Source organism: Haliotis asinina, chromosome 8, assembly GCF_037392515.1.
Source record: "Haliotis asinina isolate JCU_RB_2024 chromosome 8, JCU_Hal_asi_v2, whole genome shotgun sequence".
NCBI lineage: Eukaryota > Metazoa > Mollusca > Gastropoda > Lepetellida > Haliotidae > Haliotis > Haliotis asinina.
In genome coordinates this window covers 37,679,988-37,701,815 of record NC_090287.1, presented here as the reverse complement: position 1 = coordinate 37,701,815, position 21,828 = coordinate 37,679,988, and the positions used below count along the sequence as shown (strand labels likewise).

General features: G+C 41.7%; 1 protein-coding gene across 6 annotated transcripts in view; it reads right to left on the bottom strand.

Moving 5' to 3' along the window:
- The window catches only part of LOC137293771 (papilin-like), a 150,831-nt gene extending 145,883 nt beyond the window's left edge, over positions 1 to 4,948 (bottom strand). For 5 of the 6 annotated variants that reach the window (XM_067824485.1, XM_067824491.1, XM_067824488.1 and 2 more), the window contains exon 1: positions 4,785 to 4,948. The gene's annotated coding sequence lies outside the window, so the exon portion shown is untranslated. The remainder of the gene's footprint in view (positions 1 to 4,784) is intronic. The other variant, XM_067824494.1, reaches the window with a different exon arrangement.
- Between the last annotated feature and the right edge of the window lie 16,880 nt (positions 4,949 to 21,828).

Genomic DNA, 21,828 nt, shown 5'->3' with positions numbered 1-21,828 from the left:
ATATTCCAGCTATATGGCCGCCGTCTGTAAATAATTGAGGCTGGACCAGACAATCCAGTGATCAACAACATGAGCATCGATCTGCGCAATTGGGAACCGATGACATGTGGCAACCAAGTCAGCGAGCCTGACCACCTGATCCCGTTAGTCGCCTCTTACGACAAGCATAGTCGCCTTTTATGGCAAGCATGGGTTGCTGAAGGCCTGTTCTACCCCGGGACCTTCACGGGTTGAACCTGAGGAAGCACCTTAGTCTGTCGTATAGACCCTGAAGCACATTTATCCAAGAAAGCCCACGCAAGTCTAGAAAATATCTAGCAAAATGTAGACTTGGTTCATTTTTTGGCTTTAGCATTGCAGGGAGGGCAAGGCAGTAGGGAAAATATTGTGGTTCAGGGACTGTGAAACAGACTAGGTTTCATTTCTGTTCATTCTGGTGTTTAGGGCCATCATGTTTTATCCATACTAACACATACAGGTTTCGTGTTATATCGGATATTGTGGAAAAGGGTGTTCATATAATCCATTAATGTTAAGATTTGTCTATAAGAATACAAAGGATTTATAACAGAGCCGTGTTGGATCAGGCAGCGTTGGACTGCTCTAATGTATTTTTGATATTCATGAATTAAGCATGTATTTACCGACTTCCATACAAAGACGTTTTTTTCACAACACACATACTGTGGGGGTACTTTGTGCTGAACAGGTTCAGTGTCTGTCGGTAGAGAGAAGCTCAAGTAGATTTACCTGTAACGAGCATTACGAATTTCCTTCGGTATATCACAATGACGAACACAGAGGTGACCCAATTCACACACCTTGAGTCCGCTTGTGAGAACAAAACAGTAGCTCAAATGGAAAGCGTTTTCATGATTAAGGTTTAGAAAAGGACATTTATCAACTGCAATTTGACGTGTGTGACCCACATATTTAATAACATTGTGAAGGATGGTCGGGAACAGGCAATGCTTATACCTACTACCTTTAAGGCCCGTGTTAGAATTGGTCTTCAGCAACTCATGCTAGTCGTAAGTGGCAGCGAGTGAGTGAGTGAGTTTAGTTTTACGCCGCACTCAGCAATATTCCAGCTGTATGGCTGTGGTCTGTAAATAATGGAGTATCTACCAGACAATCCAGTGATCAGCACGAGCAGCGATCCGCGCAGATGGTATCTGGTGGTCAGGTTCGATGACTTGGTTGAAACATAATCGTTGTGTAGACTACATTGTACACAGTTTCAAATCAAACGAGGTCTGTGGCATACAGAGGAGTTAATATTTGTTAGAAAGGTCTTGACATCCCAACGCCAAAGCGCTGAGATACCAGGAAGTGAAACTGTAAGTTATCGTAACATGATGGATCGGAGATGATTCCAGAACGTTAATAAAGGAGAAACTGGGAAACATTCCACTTGAATAATAATTGACAGATAATTTACTAAAGACCGGGCCGGGAACAAGCCCCAGCAGTCCTCTCAGGGGGTACCAGATACTTATACTCAGGTCCATAAGATACGCAGCTAACTATGGACATTTCAGTGACCAAACACCGAAGACAACTTACTCATTCAAGTCATGTTTACAAGGACCGACTTATGCATACAAGGAAGATGAACTGTGGCATCCAGTCGTGACAGTAAACAGACGTCTGCGACCTAATGAAAATTCACGAAGCAAGAAGTAAGGTGTGGTATACATCAGAGTTTCAGCGTGGCAGGGAGAATCTCGAAGAAGACACCCGTCCCGTAAGGCCGGGTGTGTCAGATATGATCCAGAGGCGTCTCGTGAATGAGTGTTCGACATAGTGATAGTTTATAGTTGGTACTTCCCAATACAGAGAACATTTCATTCACACAAATTCTTTGTCATTGAAGAAAGAGTCCGTTCATGGTGTTAGAATATCATCATAAATGCACTGTTTGAGTGAGTGAGTGAGTGAGTGAGTGAGTGAGTGGGGTGAGTGAGTGAGTATAATTTTACGTGGCTTTTGGCAATATTCCAACAATATCACGGCGGGGGACACCAGAAATGGGCTTCATACATTGTACCCATGTGGGGTTCGAACCCGGGCCTTCGGCGTGACGAGCGAACGTTTTAAAAACAAGGCTATCCCGCCAACCCATCAGAACAGGGCACATAAGGCACAACTATCCTCGGAACCGTTCATGCAGACAAGGTACACTAGCAATGCCTAAGACATATACGATGACTACTGTGCGTTGCCTTTAGCATGTGCGTTGCAAGGTACGTAAGGTGGAAATGTATGTGCGTGTGTGTGCGCGAGTGTGTTGGTGGTGGGAGGTGTTATTGGAACTGTGCAGCGACGTCTATTGCAGGTATTTTCGACATGTGCTCTTCGGACATGCATGTTGACATTGTGTCCTTGAACGTGTGTTTTTAGGATAGGTGTGTTGGCAGTTTGTTTGACATTGCATTGTAGCATGGTGTTGAGGAACGCGTGTGTTGTGGAACATGTGAGGGTAATTAAGTGCAATCTGGTTTCAATCCAATTGTTGTGGTATTTCATCTTACATCAGTGAGTAGAATGTAGATACTGACGAATGAACAACTAAAGAACATTTCAGTAAAGGAACAATTCGCACTATTTTACGCTGTGAAACACAAGACCTGTAGTAAGATCTAAATAGGAAGTTTAGCTCATCTGTACGCAGATTGTGTGCATGTAACTATACCTGAAATATAACATTTTAATTTGTATGAGTGCTTTTCGGAAATAGGGTATATATATGAAATCAAGAAATTTATCATTGTTTCGTTGAAATGCATTGCATGTGCATGTCAAGTTACCCTGATATTGATCATATTCGCCACTATTTATATCATGTGATCAAAAGTGTTTTATAAACATAAATATTCATTAACATACCAGACAGTCGTCGCTGTTATAGTATAGTATAGTATAAAGACCATATATGCATGGCACCAAAGCGTTTTCATCTGCAAACCCCAGATCCTTTCCATAACAAACAACAAGAGGGACACCTATGGAAGCTTTACAGTACATGTGGCATAGAGACATATTGCTCGCAGCCGTATTCAACTACAGAATAATATATCCATGTTTCTGAATACAAACATTAGCACAAAACGCCGTCTCTCCACTGACAAGACCAGTGAAAGAACTCCCTATGAAGACGGTAAGTGTCGACGCTGACAGGTCAATGACATTCAACACCCACCCTCAGTGTGGATTCCATCGTACACTGACGGGGCACTGACACACGGATTGAGACCTTACGTCAGGGCATGACACAGACACCATGGCTGGAGACATCGTCACAGATACGTGAACTTTAGTTATCCTGCTGATACATGCGGGTAGGATTTCAACAACGTCAATAGAATTTTGAAGACTTCATTGACGCTTTAATGTCAAGGTCGAGCTAATGCTCTGCGACGGAAAAGTCGATGATGGGACTTGTTTGTGCTCAACAACAAGCTCAGAACTGGTAATGGATTCAAACAACTGTTAAAAAGAAAGTACCTTAATGTCTCCCTGGAAGTAATGTCACAATGATTTTTCCATTTCACTTTGACCAGAGGCGCATGACGTCGTGTAATAATGTCCTATACAGTTTTTGTCTAAACTTGTGATCTTGAACTTTCGATAAATATTGTGGTAATTATTCAAACCCACTAGACCGGATCTCATTAACATTTCAAACTATCCATGCAGTGAGTTTCCCGACTCTCGAATGCATTAGAAAGGAAGCACTCCTCGCCTCGATGTATGAAAGCGTCACCACTATGACGGGGAACCAGAAAACAGATGTTTCCTTTTGATTCAGAAGTCAGAAAGGAATACAATATTTATAGTTTAGATTAAAGATCATGGCCATCACTCCTTAATGTATAGACGCCGAGCACCCCGTCACTGTGGTGTGCTGCCTTTACACGGGGTATTGACACTACCGGGAACATCATATCAAACAGGCAGTCTGTCAATACTGCGCATATTATGTCACTCACTTCAATACAGTGAAAACCTCTCAAGACGTCCCAGTTAAGAAAGAAAAAAAATCATCGGGAGTTATTTCAAGCTTCAGACCAGCCACAAAAGGAGAAAGCTGAATTGATTAAACAAACGCAGCCCTCTGTCGCGAAGACAACATTTAACGTTGAACAGAACAGCGGTTTTCCTCACGTTATGATAATGCTGTCTTTGATGAAATTTTCACTTTTCTTCCTCAAATGTGTGGGTTAGAATACATTAGGCACAGACCATCAAATGTGGGTTGTATCTAAGTGCGTCTCGAGTATGAGTTGTCATTCAACGTTCAGTCTCTGTCACGTAAAAACACTTTATTTAGTTTTATGTACACACATTATGTGTTTGTTGGGTAAATGATGAGACAGAAACTACACTATTAGATAAGCAAACAGTGTATTAAATCACCCATAGGCGAAAGCTTATTATCTCCTTTATGGAAGTTGTCGGTGATACTTTATCAGTGAACTAAAAGATGCCACGAACACTTTCCACCCGCTTCTGTGCCTATATTCAGTAACTGACTACCCAAAGATGTACACTGATGACAAAGATCATAACACCCGGTCTGACTAAGCCAAGAACTGCAGGCTGTTATCCCGTTTCAATGAAAGCGTCTACAGCGCTGACACAGCGCGAACGCCCTTCGGCTGTTAATCGGTCATGATGTAACGCTTAAATAATGATCGAATTAAACTATGGGGGTTTTTTTGCAATTAGGTAGGTTCATGTATCATCTTAGTTTGATTATGATAAAACAAAAGCTTTCCTACCTGTCTGGTGTTCTGCGGTGTGTGATAATATCCAGTGTATAAGACCCTATAGGTAAAAGGTAAATCCAGCTGTAAGTATGTAAACGTATTTGCACAGAATGAAAATAAAGCGGGACTAAGAAGTTCTCCCTGTTCCCCTCCACTCACTGCACCATCCAGACAGTCCGAGCCGGAAGAATGGTTTATGGGCTTGTATACCTGGAACAGTCCACTTACTGTCGCGAGGGGACACAGCTAGTCCAAATCTACTAGCTGTGACAAATAAGTTAGAAATCGTTACACAGATGATTCTTAAACCCAAGCGTTCATTCCCTATTTAACTTGAAATGGGAGTCGTGTGGCTGTGTGACATTTGGGCTTGCTGGCTGGCTGTTTAATCCTGCGTATCACCCCTCGTCTGACAAGATTAGGCCGATCAAACAGGTACCTGTATCGAGACCGGTACAAATATTAGGGCACGCATCATCCCATAACGTAAGGCTGGATTTTATCTCCTAGCCTATGTATAATCCTCTGGTCTAACGAGACTAAGGGACATGCGGATTTATTACGTCTGAAGAAAATTCGCCTTTAAGGCGGGGTTTTGCTGGCACTATTAATAGGTGGACTGGGAGCTATTTGTGTGACACACATAACTGCTACTTATCACACGGAACGCGGTTATTGATTTTAAGTTAAACTGAATCAAATTTAGATTAATTGGGGGTTTATATTGTATTGGTATTCGTCTGTAGTTCACCTGTCTGCTAGGGTTTAACTTGGGAGCCACGTTGGTCTGTAGTCACAGGGATACTGTAACATGAAAGGTTAACCTTTATGTATATAACAGGATCATTGTTATGAGGCTGAACAAAATGACATTGTGATGTGTCAATGCCCTGCCTTTAGTGTGAGTGAGGGAACTGTGTCACATCCCTGGTATCAATACCCCGACCTCTAATAAGCTACACACTGCATTAATGTGGGGATTTTCAGCCCTTGATTCCTAATACAACCTTACCGATCTTAATATTCATTAAATTGATTTTAAGGAGTATCTTCGTCGAAGGTATAGCCAGTGTGTCTTTTTGTAAAATCATTTAGTGGGAGTTAAGGAAAACAGGAGTGGTAGTATATTTGCAGCATTTCTGCAGAAGCATCCTGCCTCGTGATGAAACTCATGCATACTCATCGTATCTCAGGAGACAGGGCACACATGTCCCACCAGTCTGTACAGGAACTGTCTCACATAATGTCAGTCGAAGAATATTATTCAACTGTGTAAAGGATCTGCTTCAAGGACAAATCGTAAATTTGCTTAAAAAGGAAAGCATACACCACACTGGACGGACCAAACTCAAGTCTACATTTTACTCATCTTACAGGGCGGGTCAGACACACGCAAACAGCATACAGTAAATTCAAGATAGACCTACTGCAGAAAACACGTATTTCACAATACAGAAACATGTATTTCATTCCAGGCAGAAGACACATCACACGAGCAAGACAGATACAGCCATACCAACGTGCTGGACTCAATAAATGCCTGTCAGATCTACTTCAAGGACACGTATGCATCTGAGTCAAGGTTTGAATACACGAGGAAACATATCCCAACAGTTAGACAAAGCATATGTTTGACAGATCTACTTCAAATTACACATTCACTAAAGGCCAGAACACTACATGGCGACAAGATACATCCCAACAGTTAGACAAAGCACCCATGTGACAGATCTACTTAAACTTGCACATATACTGAAGGCCACAATGTCACACGAAAGACAGACACATTCCAACAGTTAGACAAAGCACCTGTATGGCACGATCTACTTCCAATTGCACATTCACTGAAGGCCAGACACATGCAGATATACAGGACAAGGACACTTAAATTGTAGGACGATGGCATAGAACAGATGTATCGACATCTAGGCCAGTCACAGTCAACTCTTGACAGACGCACTTCAGCTGTGAGACAGACGTACCCGAAACAGCTTGAGACGTCCTCGAATTACAGGAAACGGTTGTGCACTCTGCTCTTCACGACCTGCTTTGATATCTCAGTAACTGCAAACGCAACCGGAAGTGATCTCACACGAAGCCTAGGCAATACGAGCCTGTTGTCGCTGCAGGCCATCTTAGTCGACTAGATGTAACTGGCCTGTGTGATACCTGTTGGGATAACACCAGCTCACCTTGTGGGTCAGAGGGGTAAGATCATCACCTGACTCTACCTTCATATCAGGCGGGGATTACATCAGGAGACTCATTTCCAGACAGTCCGGGAAATGTCAATCAAATGTTACAGTACTTCTTTGTACCCAGGTATCTGTGTTATCGGCGTTACACAAACTCGTTGTTGAATTGATGTATGTTTCCTTTTGGACTAGTAGCAAGGTCAGATAAATGAGTGCGTATGGAGATATCGTTTGATCTCACACAAGCGATATCTCCTGTGGAACACAGTTTTGGATGCTAAAGTTAAACACATTAGCTTAAACCCTTCTCTTTCGCTCATCTTTCACACATTGTTATACGTACACGTTATATCCGCTCAAATATATGCTCATGTTTTGCCTTTCTTACCAATGTCTTTGGTGGGGTAGCCTAGTAGTTCAGTCGTTCACTCGACATGCTGAAGACCCGGGTTCGATTCCCCACATGGGCACAGTGTGTGAAGGCGATTTCTGGTGTGCCACATATTGGTCAAGTGGCGTAAAATTTAACTCACTCACTCACTCACTCACTGATGCCTTAAATTCAACATGCTTTGGAGGTTGGGATGAGTTTGGTTCGAACAGTATCTCAGCTGAAGTCAAAGTGATATACCTCAGACTCTTACCACTTTGATGGAATACTCGAGGTCTGTCTAAATACTACAATTAAATGCTATCATGGGGAACACGTAAATTCCCTCTGGGCTATTCCTTGCCCCTTCGTGAAGTGGATGAAGGAGCAAGGAATAGAAAGAGCAAGGAATAGCCCAGAAACGTTGTGGAAAATAATAAAGAAGAAGTTGACATCCATAACATTTTGTCTCATACTAGACTACCAATTTCTAAATGCCTCTAAAGAACCTCAAGTCACAACGTAATGTCACATAGAATGAAAGAAACACATATCAGTGGTGTGTGATTGTTGTGTCTCCACCTTCGATGGAGATGATGGTCACTTGTTCAGGTTTTGCATACATTGGGACTATGACTGTTGTGTTGAAATATATCTATTGCTCCTTTGTCATACCTGCAGTTAATGGCAGGTGACGCCGCGACATCAAAACCCGCACCAGCCTCACTCACATCCATCACTCGCCTGGTTAAACCGGTATCAGTGCGTCGTCAGTTGCAGTTTAATGCATTTACACTGCTAGACATCTGTGTATCTAACCGAGAATTTCCTGGACTATGGAGTTCCTTCATGACGTTGTCACGGTAAATTAATGATCGTCTCCGGGCATTCGCCTTCTCGCTCAGCCACTTCAGAACACCTGTTTTGTCCCCTACTCACCTAAGTCACGAGAAGTAATTTAAAAACGTGACAATTGGTATACATATGTATGACAGTAACATTGCTGAATCGGAAACAATATATGGGACAGTGAGTACACGAACAGACAAGGGTTTTTTCTTTACTGAAATGCATCCCTACGGTGTAGGAGACAAGCCCGACACCCAGTCAGGCATCAGTGCTTCAAAACTTCAACTTCAAAATGTTACCAGCACATAATGAATTTACCCAGACCAGTCAATCCAAAGAAAACAGCTAAATTTTATTTTTAATTACAATAACTCTATTTTAAGTTACAATGAATAATTTCATGGGCATGAAACTTGTAGTTACTGTCTAACAGCCTTTTCACAAGTCATTTTCACAGAAATCCGACTCCACCCACTGATAGGTGTCGCTCTTGCAGTGGTAATATATGTCAACGCAGTGCTTTGAACTTGCGATAAGACAGTTCAATGTTCAAAAAGTCGTCATCAAGTCTAATTTGAAAAACAGATTTTATGATATGGTCCATTTACTCAGATGTATGGAGCATATTATCAAAAAAAATTACCAGACCATTAGGCTGGCAAGACGTAAATTTGGACCATCCGTCAGAAATCTAGCCCGTCTCGTACGATGTGACGGACCTAGTTTCACACACTGATCTTAGTGAACAACTTATGTTCATCAACAGATTATGGATTACGACCTTGAAAAAAAGAAGACACGATGGACAGACAGACAACCGTCAGAGTTCGACGACTCCTGTTATGGCACACCCTTCGCCGGTAATAATAAAAAGAATGCCTGGAGCTATCCTCCATGGCAATAAGCACAATCACTCTGCTCCTCGTCTTCAAGGATCTAGCAGCCTCTGTCGGTCTCCTCGCGGATAATTCCCAGTGTATTTGTTTGAAGAGCAGAAAGCATGTTGACACTCGGATCTCAACCAACAGTGTTGGAGGAAGGACAAGACGCGCAACACAAGGACCGTGTTTGTTGCCGGTTGAAGACATAGTTAGTTCACAACATGTTTAAACTATGACAACATGCTTGAGCTGGTGAACCAGACTTGCGACATTGCTACTCGTTGGACGAAGGATTACATATGCGCATGGCAAGACATTATGCCATTCACGTGTATAACATAGTTCACCTTATGACAACATGAACTGTATTATATCAGGTAATAAAGATACTGCTGAAGTGCTCCAAAACACTGTAGGACAGCGGGGTTAATATAATCAAGAAGCAATCCCTGTTTGTGACAAAATGCTAAAATGGTTTCTTTCTCTACGTTTAAGTACACAGAATGAGGAACGTTTGGAAAAAGATGAAATCTACGACTGCGTGTGAATATATCATCAATCCGGTATTTGTTCCATATTTGTCCATATTTCATTTAGTTCAACCATCTGCTTTGGATTCACATGCCTTGCTTTCTTCGAGGCAATGGTTTATCGCTACAGGATATACCATGTATCAATCCAGCCAATACAAAGGCGTAATACATATTCAAAACCTTTTTCAATGATATACCTTGTGTTGTCATATACATCATGATGCCAATGCTCTAGAGCTATGGGATCATTTGTTATGGGACATGTGCGAAATAAAGCAAATTTCAGCTTGCGTTGCACAATAACATATCAACACAATGAATATCCACGGAGTAGCAACGTTGATTATGCGACGTCATGCAGTTGTGTCAAGCAATCGTTTACCGTGTTCTGAGTTGGCCCACTAGGATCAGTAGATTTCCCGATAAACACCTATGTATGTAGATGTGTAAGTACTTATCAAAGGTTAAACGTCCCTGCAGCAAATGTCGACCATGTCAACGTCGTGACACACGCTGATGACGAGCAGAAGTTGGTCAAGTGCATCATTACAGGATGACGGTGGCACAACTAGGCACTCATGTGTCAGGGAAGTCAACACGCTGAGCCTTCAAGGGTGGGATAGGGTGGACCAAAACACACATGTCAGGCTTCCATCAGATCATCATTATATTTAATGCTTTAGTTCCAGACAATGAACCACACTGCTCTGTCGCCCAGTTCTCATGTAGCCCAGTTCTCAAAGCTACTCTCAGCGTAAAGCCATGTTAACTCAGTCTGCTCTGTCCACCTTAAAACTGCGGTGAAGAATTGATCTTCAGTATCTCATGCTTGTTGAAAGAGGCAACTGACGGGCATCGGGTGGCCAGGCTCGCTGACTTGATTGATACAGGTCATCGTATTCCATTTACGTAGATCGATGCTCATACTATTGATCACTGGATTCCCTGGTCCAGACTCGATTATTTATACACATCTAGCTGGAATATTGTTCGGCGTTAAATAAAAACTAGCAAACCGTCTGCTTTGTCGCTGTATTTATGAGGCTTGAAATCCACTGACGATAATATTATGTATAAGGGACCGGAGAAACACAGCTGTATATCCCTTCTCAACACCTTTATATAACCAAAATTAGACATCTGTTAGACATATGTTGGACAAGATATATTCTACGATGTTCGAAACGTTGTCGCCAAAGAAGTCTCGGTTACATGCCAAAATAAATGCAACTAGTGGTAAACTTTAATATGAATGAATCACTGAAATAAGCTATGACACCACGTGTTCGAGTACGAGGCAGTAAGATAAAACACGTCCCACTCCACCAGTAGCAAACGCCATTTACACAGTTTCTGTAAGTGCTTGCGTAAGCAAATATTTCAGCTATTTTTTTCAAGTTTGCAAAGTTTAATATTTTTAAAATCGTACTGTTTGATATGCTACCTTCTCGGCGCGCCCACGCACTTCACTCCCATGTGCGTTATAGGCAGATAACAGAGGCTTTGTCGGGACGTCACGCCAACGTGTACATTGTCGTTTATGGAGTGGAGTATGGCAAACCTGAATACAATGTGCCTATGTTTCTTGAAAGAAGATGACTTGCTGCTTTAACACGAGTGATAATCTAGTGAATTATCTAGGGGCTCAAGTAATCTCCTTGTCTCACACCAAGAGACACCTGGACACGTGCAGGGACACATGATACAGGTAACTGAACAAGGGTCCCGGGGTTTTAATCTTGAATTCCATGGGAGCTGTAGATTATTTGACTACAGTTCCACTGAATTAATGTACCTATTAACAATGTGATGCTACATTCATACATACATCTATCTACCATTTCACGTAGACCGTATAAATCCATTTTTGTCGGGAACTAAAAGTGAAACAAATAAAAACGATTATTCGATGACGATGTATTTACCATGTGTATCACACTTATGTTTTTAAGACTGCAGTGTTTCTGTAACCCTGCTAACGTCAGGTAACGATTGTGGAGGTTTAGGCCAAATACATTTTATTAGCTGCATCCATTCTTTTGCCAGACATTCTGTTCTAAGTGAAAATGAGGCAGTGTTTGACACGCCATCAAAACATTAATATATTAAACACAAATGCAATGTACACGGATTGTGAAATCTCGAACGCTGACATTCAATCTGGCTGACTCGGCAGATTTGGCTTGTGACATCACCCCAGCATTGTTCATCGTGTGCCCTACAGAATCAATCTGTTTCAGTCCAGTTAATCAGAAAGGGTGATTCATATACACATACATTTTCCTCCACATAACAGAGGTAATGGTTACTAACCAACAGGCAGTGTACACATAGCTCACAAAGCTGATACAACCAAAATGTTGAATGTTTCGTTTGATGGCACATACAAGCATCAAGGTACTAAAAGTATAATTATATTCAGTAAAGACAGATCACCTTCAAGGTTCTAAAATGTATTTTAGTTTTGAAGATCTAGATAACGACGGTAAAACAGTGATTGATTATTAACAGAGACTGATCCGGTAAAGACTACAAGAGTATTTGACACTGCAATGTGTGTTGAACAGTACTTACTTTCATCCCACAGCACTGGTTTCGGTGTCTTGGTTGAACTGACCATTGGTCAAGGCATGTATGGGACGCTTACCGCACGGTGATACAGGGTTATATTTCACCCCTGTCACCATGTTGAAAGGCAACTGAGTGGTATTGTCTGTGTGATAATGATAAGATGAGGGTCACGGCACCTGCAGCTGCAGTTAACGGACAGGTGGTTGACCAGTCATCTTGTTCTACACGCTGGACAACACTGGGCCATGATGGACTTGGTGATCATTTAAACCCATTAGATGAACGACCCCATAACAATGATGTCATGGTGATTCGGATTTCACCTGAAGAAGATTCATTTCTAGTTTACGATTGATAAAAAAGGAATACATATCGGTGTCAAACAAGGTTGACGTGATAATAACGAACGTTTTTTGAGTTTACCACTACTTGCATACTTGTTTGTACACTAATAGCTTTTGAAAGGTGATTGGTGAATGACGTAAAATTTGCATGTGCACGATTTTCATTTCTAGAACAAAATACTAACAAGTGTGTGACAACAGATGATTTTCAACATGAATGGTCAACTGTGCTTTATCGACCTTTTTGAAAACCGTCAAACTCAGTATCACATCCCATGGATGCGTATTCATTCCATGCGTTGTCTCCAGGGGTGGTGCTAAAAAGACATGGTGCACGTGGTACTTCTACGTCTGTAGACGTCTTTGTTAACATTTACACTTCATATCCAAACTGAAAGTGTCAGGTGTCACTGAAGGTGTCAGCCCAGCTAATGAGAGAACGTGTTGATCTTGGCATATACCCACCTACAGGTGTCAGCCCAGCCAGTGAGAGCACGGGTACATCTTGGCATATACCCACCTACATGTGTCAGCCCAGCCAGTGAGAGCACGGGTACATCTTGGCATATACCCACCTACAGGTGTCAGCTCAGCCAGTGAGAGCACAGGTACATCTTGGCATATACCCACCTGGAGGTGTCAGTCTATCAAGTGCGAGCAAGTGTACAGCTAGGCATATACCCACCTGAAGGTGTCAGTCCAGCTACTGCGAACACGTGTACAACTAGGCATATACCCACCTGAAGGTGTCAGTCCAGCTACTTCGAGCACGTTTACAACTAGACATTTAGTCCAACTACTGAAAGCACCAGTACAAATACACGTGAACCTACACAATGGTGACTGTTCATTCACCATAAGATCTAATCCAAACTACTGGGAGTACACAGCTTGAACATCTATGCACACTACTGTATGTATCTAATGGCCTTTAGAGACTTACCACATCTTTTGATCTGAGACTATCAAGGCCCATGAGTGAAGTAACGGACACTTGGGCTACAACACAGGCTCCAGTATGATACACATCACAAGTTAAGCATAGGGTAATGAATATGCTATCAAGTCACCATTTAATGTACGAGTCATTTGATATATTCAGCAAAGCACTAAAACGCTGTTTGATATCTTGTGACTGTGTTAATGTGCCAAGATAACGATCGATCCAGTGACCACATTCCTGTCAATCTGAATGGATAAGACCCTGAATAATATATTTCACTTTGAATATTATGTTTTGACACATATGATCCAAATCTAAAGAAAAACACTTGTTTAACAAACATGACTATATGATTCAAATGTGGCTAAATAACACAATCAATTCATCGATTAGTGATTGAACTGTAACCGTCCAAACATGCACCAACTTTTCAAATCATATGTGTTAATCCATTGACAATCGTTACTGTTTTCCTGTCAGCTCTATGATCGATGGCCATCTATGAATACTCTATTCAATACTAGACAACCGAGTGATTGACATCATAAGCATCGATCAACGCAGTTGGCATACGATTACGAGTCAGTGAGTCTGGTACCCGATCGTTAACGTACGTCATCAAATATGATCTCAGTACCTACGCACACTTCTTATTAAACTCAATGGAACACTAATTTGAAATACATACAACACTGTTTAACTAAACGATGTTTAGTGAAAGAACAATGTGCCTTGTCCCCGTGGTCCGTGGCGTTCAGCGCCATTACAATTTGATAAGTTTTCCCACTTCACAACACTCTATGAATGAGTTTCTCTGGGAAACAAGATACTCTGGATATACTTACACCGCTACACAATGTCAGGAACCCCAATCTCTGCAATCACGAGAAAACAACAAGGAATGTGACGATGCAGCCCAACAAAGAAGCGGTAAAGTTCAAGGAGTGATGACCCTTCTACCAATGATATCATTAACGTAATCGGCATGTTTGGGAGGCCACTCTGGCAGATGTTACTAAGGTCATGGGACCAATTACACCATCCACGCCATCTGATGGAGTTCATTCTCCAGCATGATATAACCCATGATCCGATCACGTAACAGAATGCATGCACGCACACACATTCACACATATGCAAAGTGGTATGACTTAATAAATTCTTCCCTTATTTAGTTTCATCAAATTGTAGGATAAATACTGATTGTGACTTGTGAAGGCGTTTAGTTTTACGCTATTCCAGCTGTATGTCGGCGGTCTGTAAATAATCAAATCTGGACCAGACAACCCAGTGATCAACAGCATGAGCATCGATCTGAGCAACTGGGAATCGATGACATGTGTCAACCAAGTTAGCAAGGCTGACCACCCCATCCGTTAGTTGCCTCTTACGACAAGTATGGGTTACTGAGGATGAATTCTAACCCGCGTCAGTAGCTTGTAGTGCAATGTCAGTGATCTGTAATGTATGATGTTTCACCTTTGAAGTGGTTTTACTTAAAATGTGGAATATGTTATATTGATGGGTGTTTCATGGTGTCACTTCTGAATCCAAGCTAACAAACAATATAACTATCACCATTATACACACCGATAACTCATTACAAATGTGTGGGACCAAAACAAGCGTTAACTTAAACGGTTGCTGGGGATACCCACCAAAGTTATCTCATTTTTATTCTATGCTACAAAAAGAATGAACAGATGATACCGCTGGTGAAATTCTCAGATGGTTAAACCGAGGAAAAACTGGTGTTCCTACAAGGGAAGAAAGGGAGGGAATTCGACAGTAGCCGAAGGCGAAGATGTCAGTGTGTTAAACATCACCTGTAGTTTCTGTATGGATAAGAACCTAACACTGGTGTGTAAACGTTGTATGAAGTTCATTCAGCCTACGCTTAAGAGGAACGTGTCTTGAATTTTGTTTTTTCCTGGATCATAAACACAAGCTGATGATGGTAAGCTATGCGCTCGGTCGTTGCTGCCAGCAAGGTTTTCATTCACAACACACATGTACATGTCTATCGGAACCCGCCATCAGGTTTACAAGGGTCGAGGTCACTTTTGATATGTCATAGGATGCACCTGGCACCTGGTGGCTGCATGCATATGTGTGAAACAAGAATTATGAGTGAGTGAGTGGTTCACGCCTCATTCAGCAATACTCAGAGGTCTGTAATAATCGAAGCTGGATAATCCATTGATCAACAGCATGAGCATCGATCTATGCAACTGGGATACGATGACGTGTGTCAGCCAAATCAGTGAGCCTCACCACGTGATAAAGGTTAGTGGCCTTTTACGACACGCGTGAGTTGCTGAAGATGAAAGAGAATTATGAAAGACATCATGATCAATATATGCATATACGTTTATATCGAAATAACGGTCGGAATATAAGGGTACATACTTTAGTAGTAGTAGAAACTCTTATAACGAACTACAGCAACACGCTTTGGGTTTATTTTAACCGTCATGGCATTTGCTTTTGCAAAGTAATTAGTATGACTTAATAAATCATTCTGCAGAATCTACCGCAGCAAAATGTGACTCAAAACTACCTATGTATCGATTTAAAAAACTTCGAATGGGTGCACAGTAGACTACTAATGTCATATATTCCAAATTAACAACATCAGGTTTCCTGTGTATCGATCTCAGATACAACCATTTGTCTGTATCCGGCTTCACCTGTGTACCTACCGCACTCCGTACCAGTACAATGCCTAATTGAGTGAGACTTGCGAACAGCTGAAAAATCTGCTTGTCTGCACACCGTGCAACCAGCCCCGCCCCAAAACCTGACCCCTGGGAGATTCTACACACAGGCAGAGTCCCTACCCCGCAGAACAAAGCGGACCTTGTTGGTCTCCAACACTGTGCTGTATGGCAACATCGGCGTTAGCAAATACGGAGACGTGAACAATTCAAACTACTTTTATTGTCCTGTGTGAGAATCTAAACTTAATTTTATGGGAAACGGGAAATGTATACGATCTCAGCTTCTGTTACAAAACCAGTGGGGTGTGGTTGTTGGGGGGTCTCTTAGCTTTGGTCATGGTAGTGTGGAATTTGCGGGGAAATTTTGATGTTGATTCAAATCAGATTATTCAATTGGAATATTTCTCCAGCGTGTGTTAAATAAATTATTACAGACACAAAGTCCGGCTAAATGTATACAGATGGTTTCATTGCGCGGTTCTTTTGACATAAAATGGTCAAATTGTTACCCAAAAGACATTAAAGAACATCCGATTTGTACATATAGTCGAACACCTTTATGTCGAGGGTGAAAGGACCCACGTAAATTATTCGATTTACACGACGCTTGATACAAACGTAAACTGATGGCTAAAGAAGGTAACATCGACACATCAAACCTGGACACAAAAGGCGTTACAGTGAAACCTGTAAACGCCGGCACCTGTCTAATCCGTACATTGTTTGATGCATTAGTCAGATGATCACCACGGGTACGGATATTGAGACGGGTATCCGGGTCAAATTCATAACCCTCCCGTCCTAGGTATCCGGGTTAATTACCTGTCCCAGCCCTCGAATAGGACTACTATGTGCATAATGCCACGCCCATACTGATCCAGATGCCTTGGTGTCGTCACAAAATGATGACGTCACTGTGAAATCGGATTTCACTCGTCCCTCAGTGCGACTTCCGGGTGTAGCCTGCACTGTGGTGGTTGAAGGCGATCTGATCGGACTGTCTAGACGACCCCACTAGTGTTCAGTCTAAGGTTTAAGGAAAGAACTGTGCAGCCAAGGAGACCTAGTCCTGTTGAACGCTGTCGTGTTGTTAGCATGAGTCACAGATAATGATCCAGAGTAGTTTAACATGCATTTGCCGTGCTATAAACGCCCTTAATGAAGCAAGACCTAATTTTCTTAGGTTCTGAATCTCCCATTTCACTATGGACTCGTTTTAATTTAAATATAATCCTTTCCTTCCATCACCAACACATACTGTCAAATACTAAGCGTTAGTTCATCTTACTGTAAGAGTGTTCTGTCTCGGCTTCTGAAAATGGTAACAAAACAGGTTGAAGAACGCGGTCCGTGTTCATCTAGACGCTGACGTTGAAACAAATGATTACAAATTGGTTCACGAGAAGATAAAGGGATCGCACGGGACGACAGACCAATGCCGTTGCCGGAGTAGCTGCTTGATGGTCTTGTGCTGTCTTGTTCGCGGCCGTAGTCGATGAAGACGATGTCCCCTCTCGGACATTATGAAAAAAGTTTGAAACTATGGAACTCTAGAAAGGACATTGTTGCGTTGTCGCTCTCTCAAAAAGAGCCAAAATTAACAAAAGCGTGACAAAGTTTTTTCTTCTTTTATCTTTTTTTTCTTTTTAGAAATGCCGACAACCCGACAATGTCCCTTCTACCGTCCAAATGGTTCAAACGCGGACCGATGAATGTAGGCATGTAGCTCGAAATCTAATAAACATAAAATACCCAATGAAACGCTGATCATAATCAGAACGTCATACCAACTCTGTGAGGTTTTTTTGCAGAATATCTTTCCTTAAAATAAAAAAGTTGGTTAACAAACTATCATTAAAATATTGACACAGTTCACTATTTGTTACGAGTGAGGAGTGCAGAGAAACGGACAGCCAGGTGTTCAAGGAACACGTGCACAAGTGCCGAGAAGGAATCCATATGAAACTACTATTGGTCAAATCCAGTTCAAGTACATGCTGGTCTTTGCCCGGCATCTGTACTCAGACACAATTCCTTCTATTCTTCTGACAATGTAACCAGCATGAATGACCATGCGAACAACATCTTATCACAGGTAAAACGCTACATGTGTTGGCTGGTTTGAATAGGTAAAACTCATCATTGTATGTTTTGACAATAGCCCCAAACCAATATTATCCGGGTTGGTGGGGCTATACATAAAACTCATCCCATGATTAATAAGTCACCGGCGTGGAAAACATGACACTTGTAGAGAATCCTCGATGAAGTGGAGCTTAAAGATTAATCAGTGTTTAGACAGATTTGACAGTGTCTTGTTCTGCACCTGTGCGTTCATGTTGACAAAGCCATATTGTATTAGATAGGTTTGATGACGAGAGACGATACGGTAGTTTAAAAAATACATCCTAGACGGCGTTCCCCGTTCAATGGGTAGTGAACGACCACACAGGGTAGTATTAGTCTCACAAACTTAAAAAACGATATTTTGTAATAGTTATAGCCTTGTGAGTTTGTGAACAAAGCCACACGCCATACCGGGAGCAGACATTTCGCTGGAATGTTTTTTTCAGAGTAACCCTGATCAATAGATTTTATCCTTTAGTTGTGTAAATTGATGCTAACGAGTCTGAACATAGTGAGATATCCCTCGAGTGGCGTGAAGGCTTTCAATCCCTACCGCGTCAATGAACATACCTCGTGACGCGTTTGAGTGGCTTGGTGGTGGAAATGAGCTCTTCTCGTTTTCACTGAATGTAGTCATCTCGTAACTTACGACTGTTTGACGACTTAAAGAAGCATTGACGAATCCTAAACATCACCATTTACATTTCACAACGCATGATACAATTTACAGTGGAAGCTATCAAAACCGGCATCTGTCCAATCCGGCAAGTTGTCAACACTGGCAAATAATCTCAGTCCCATCCGTTGCTGGTACATGTATCATCAGCTCCATAATCCGGCACATTGCACACTGGATTATTTCTTCAGTCCAAGTGAGTGCCGGTTTAGACAACTTCCACTGTATATTCAACATTCAGCGCTTAGCGGAACTTAAACGGGGTCTTTGCCCCATCACTTCACAGCAATGGTCAGCTTAATTATCTTCCCAGATATAATATTTATCGTCTTGGTTGCCAGATGTAATAAACATTGGATTAGCACCCAGGCAAACCTAGTTTTTAATGTAGTGAGCCAAGGACAGAGTCTATATTCCTTAATAAATACACAGAGGTCTGTAAATAATAGTGTGTGGACCACACAATCCACTGATGAACAGCATGAGCATCTAACTCCACAAGTGGGAAACGATGACATGAGTCAGCGAGCCTTACAACCCGATCCCGTCTATGACGACAAGCATTACTGAAGATCAATTCTAACCCAGATCTTCACGGTTTGCATAACCATAGGATTTTCTCCATCATGAGGCTTAAACTATGATCAAATATATACACAGATAGGGCGGTCTGACAGCTGGGTACAATTGAACAAAGCCGGGTTTACCTGGCGATGTTCAGCTATATGTAATGTAAGCCTGGATGACTGGTTGGGTAGATTACCCTGCCCCATATCAAAGTAGAGCTGGGACAGCCAGCTGATCTGTGGCCATGTAGAGGGCAAGGCGTGGGTGCTGTATTGTTAGCTTGTGTATCAGTTAACACGTATCGGAATAGGATGATTGGGACATGAATACATACACGTGTATACCTTGAGAATACCTTGCTCGGTGTGTCCTCGTATACTTTCATGATCACAATAAATACTCACTGTATGATTTATATCATAGTAGTAGGTAGGGATCCACATATCGTACCCATGGAAAATCGGCCCCTGGTATTCGGCGGGAACATTTTAACAACTAGGCTACCTCACCACCCCTCTGTATCACTAGGATGGGATATTAACTATAGAAATACAAGGAGTGTTCTTGAACTTTTCCAGCAGTATATTGTACTTGTTGAATATACCAAAGAATGTCATCACACTTGTAAATCCAATCTGTAACTGGCTATGTATAATGTGTTGAAATAAATGAACAACTCGTCACGTGGCTGCCTGAAGTAGTGGACACATTCAGGACATGGGGAGCATACCTTGGTGAAGGTGTATGCAAAAACTGCACACATACTACTTCCAGCATGTATATGAAATGACTTTAGTGTAATGCACGGGCATTTTCAAAATGTTAATAATCGTAAATCTCACCGATAAATACAATACCTCATTACAGCACATGTCTACAGAATGATAACATCTGCTCTACAGGAGGATAATGTATGCCAATATAAAAATGATATCCGCCCGTCTAGAGTCACCCTTCAATTCAAGGATAACATTTGCCATTAACTTACTTTACACATGAATGTCGCTTTCTGACTGGCTTAGCCAATATATGTACCCCGCTTACAAGCAAGTAACATTTTCTATGTTACCCGCCGTAAATGCCGAACTGTGAGAAAGTATTTGGTACTCCGCGTTAGCAGTGTTTGGGCTGCCTAACTCCGGTACTCCTTATTATGATCCAATACCCGTGCTTCAAACAGTTCAAAATTAACACTGAGGTGTTCGGTAAGAGGGAATATAAACATAGAGGGTACATCAACCCATGACCCTTCTGGACCAGTGAAGAACTTATAATATAATAATAAGGTCACCACACCAATCAGCAACATACTGCGACTACGGTTTTGCTAAGTTTCACCAATGTAACATCTGTAACCTTCTATCCATGTTCATTGATTGATATATCTTTGCTTCATAATTCAACTGTTTTGAGGTGGTACCGTAAAATGTGTGTCTGGTGACTTCGTGAAAAAGATTGAATTCTGGGAAATCCAGACAGGCATGCCTTCAGATGACCTGGTCAGAGCCGGTGGACATACGTTTGTACATACTCGCAGTGTGATCATCATATCCTTGCAAGACGGTAATTATTCACCTCCGCTATGTTGTATACAGGAAATGTCTGTCCCAGTGACACTCATTACAGGAGGGCATGCCTCGGATGGAATCTGTCTACAGATTCCTCCTGTACGTACCTATGCAAATAATTATTTCTCTTGACGGTAGTGTGACCTGCGATATGACCCTGTCTTGCTCTATCCTCGTTACACTTGGGTCAATGAAATGTAAGAGCGTACATCAAAATGTTTTGAGTCTGGAAAACATGGGACTGCAATAGAATCTTGCGCTTTGCCATTTTCCAACATAGTTATACTGCAGGTCCATATCGTTCAAGACATATTTTATCTGCAACTGTTTTTAAGAGTATTTGTTGCTTTAATTTTGGCCAGAATTAGTCACTATCGCCAGAGACTGAAGAGATGGGGTAAATCCAGCATAGGGTCCATGCAGAAAGCCAAAGTACTGCAAGTCCCCATAGTCCCTGGTGGTCTAATTTCAGTTGTTGGGGGTCTAAAGCCCATTATATATTGTATTGTTCTGTAGAAATATTGTTTTATGGTTGCTACTTTAAAGTCTACATCTGTAATAATCTAGATATGTCATTAATATTACTACAGTTTGTTGACGGATATTGATATTGCTTCAGTTTATACATCATATATAACACTACTCATAGTCACGCCATGGCTGAAATACGACTGAAACATGGCGGATGTGACTTTACATTTTAACTCACCAC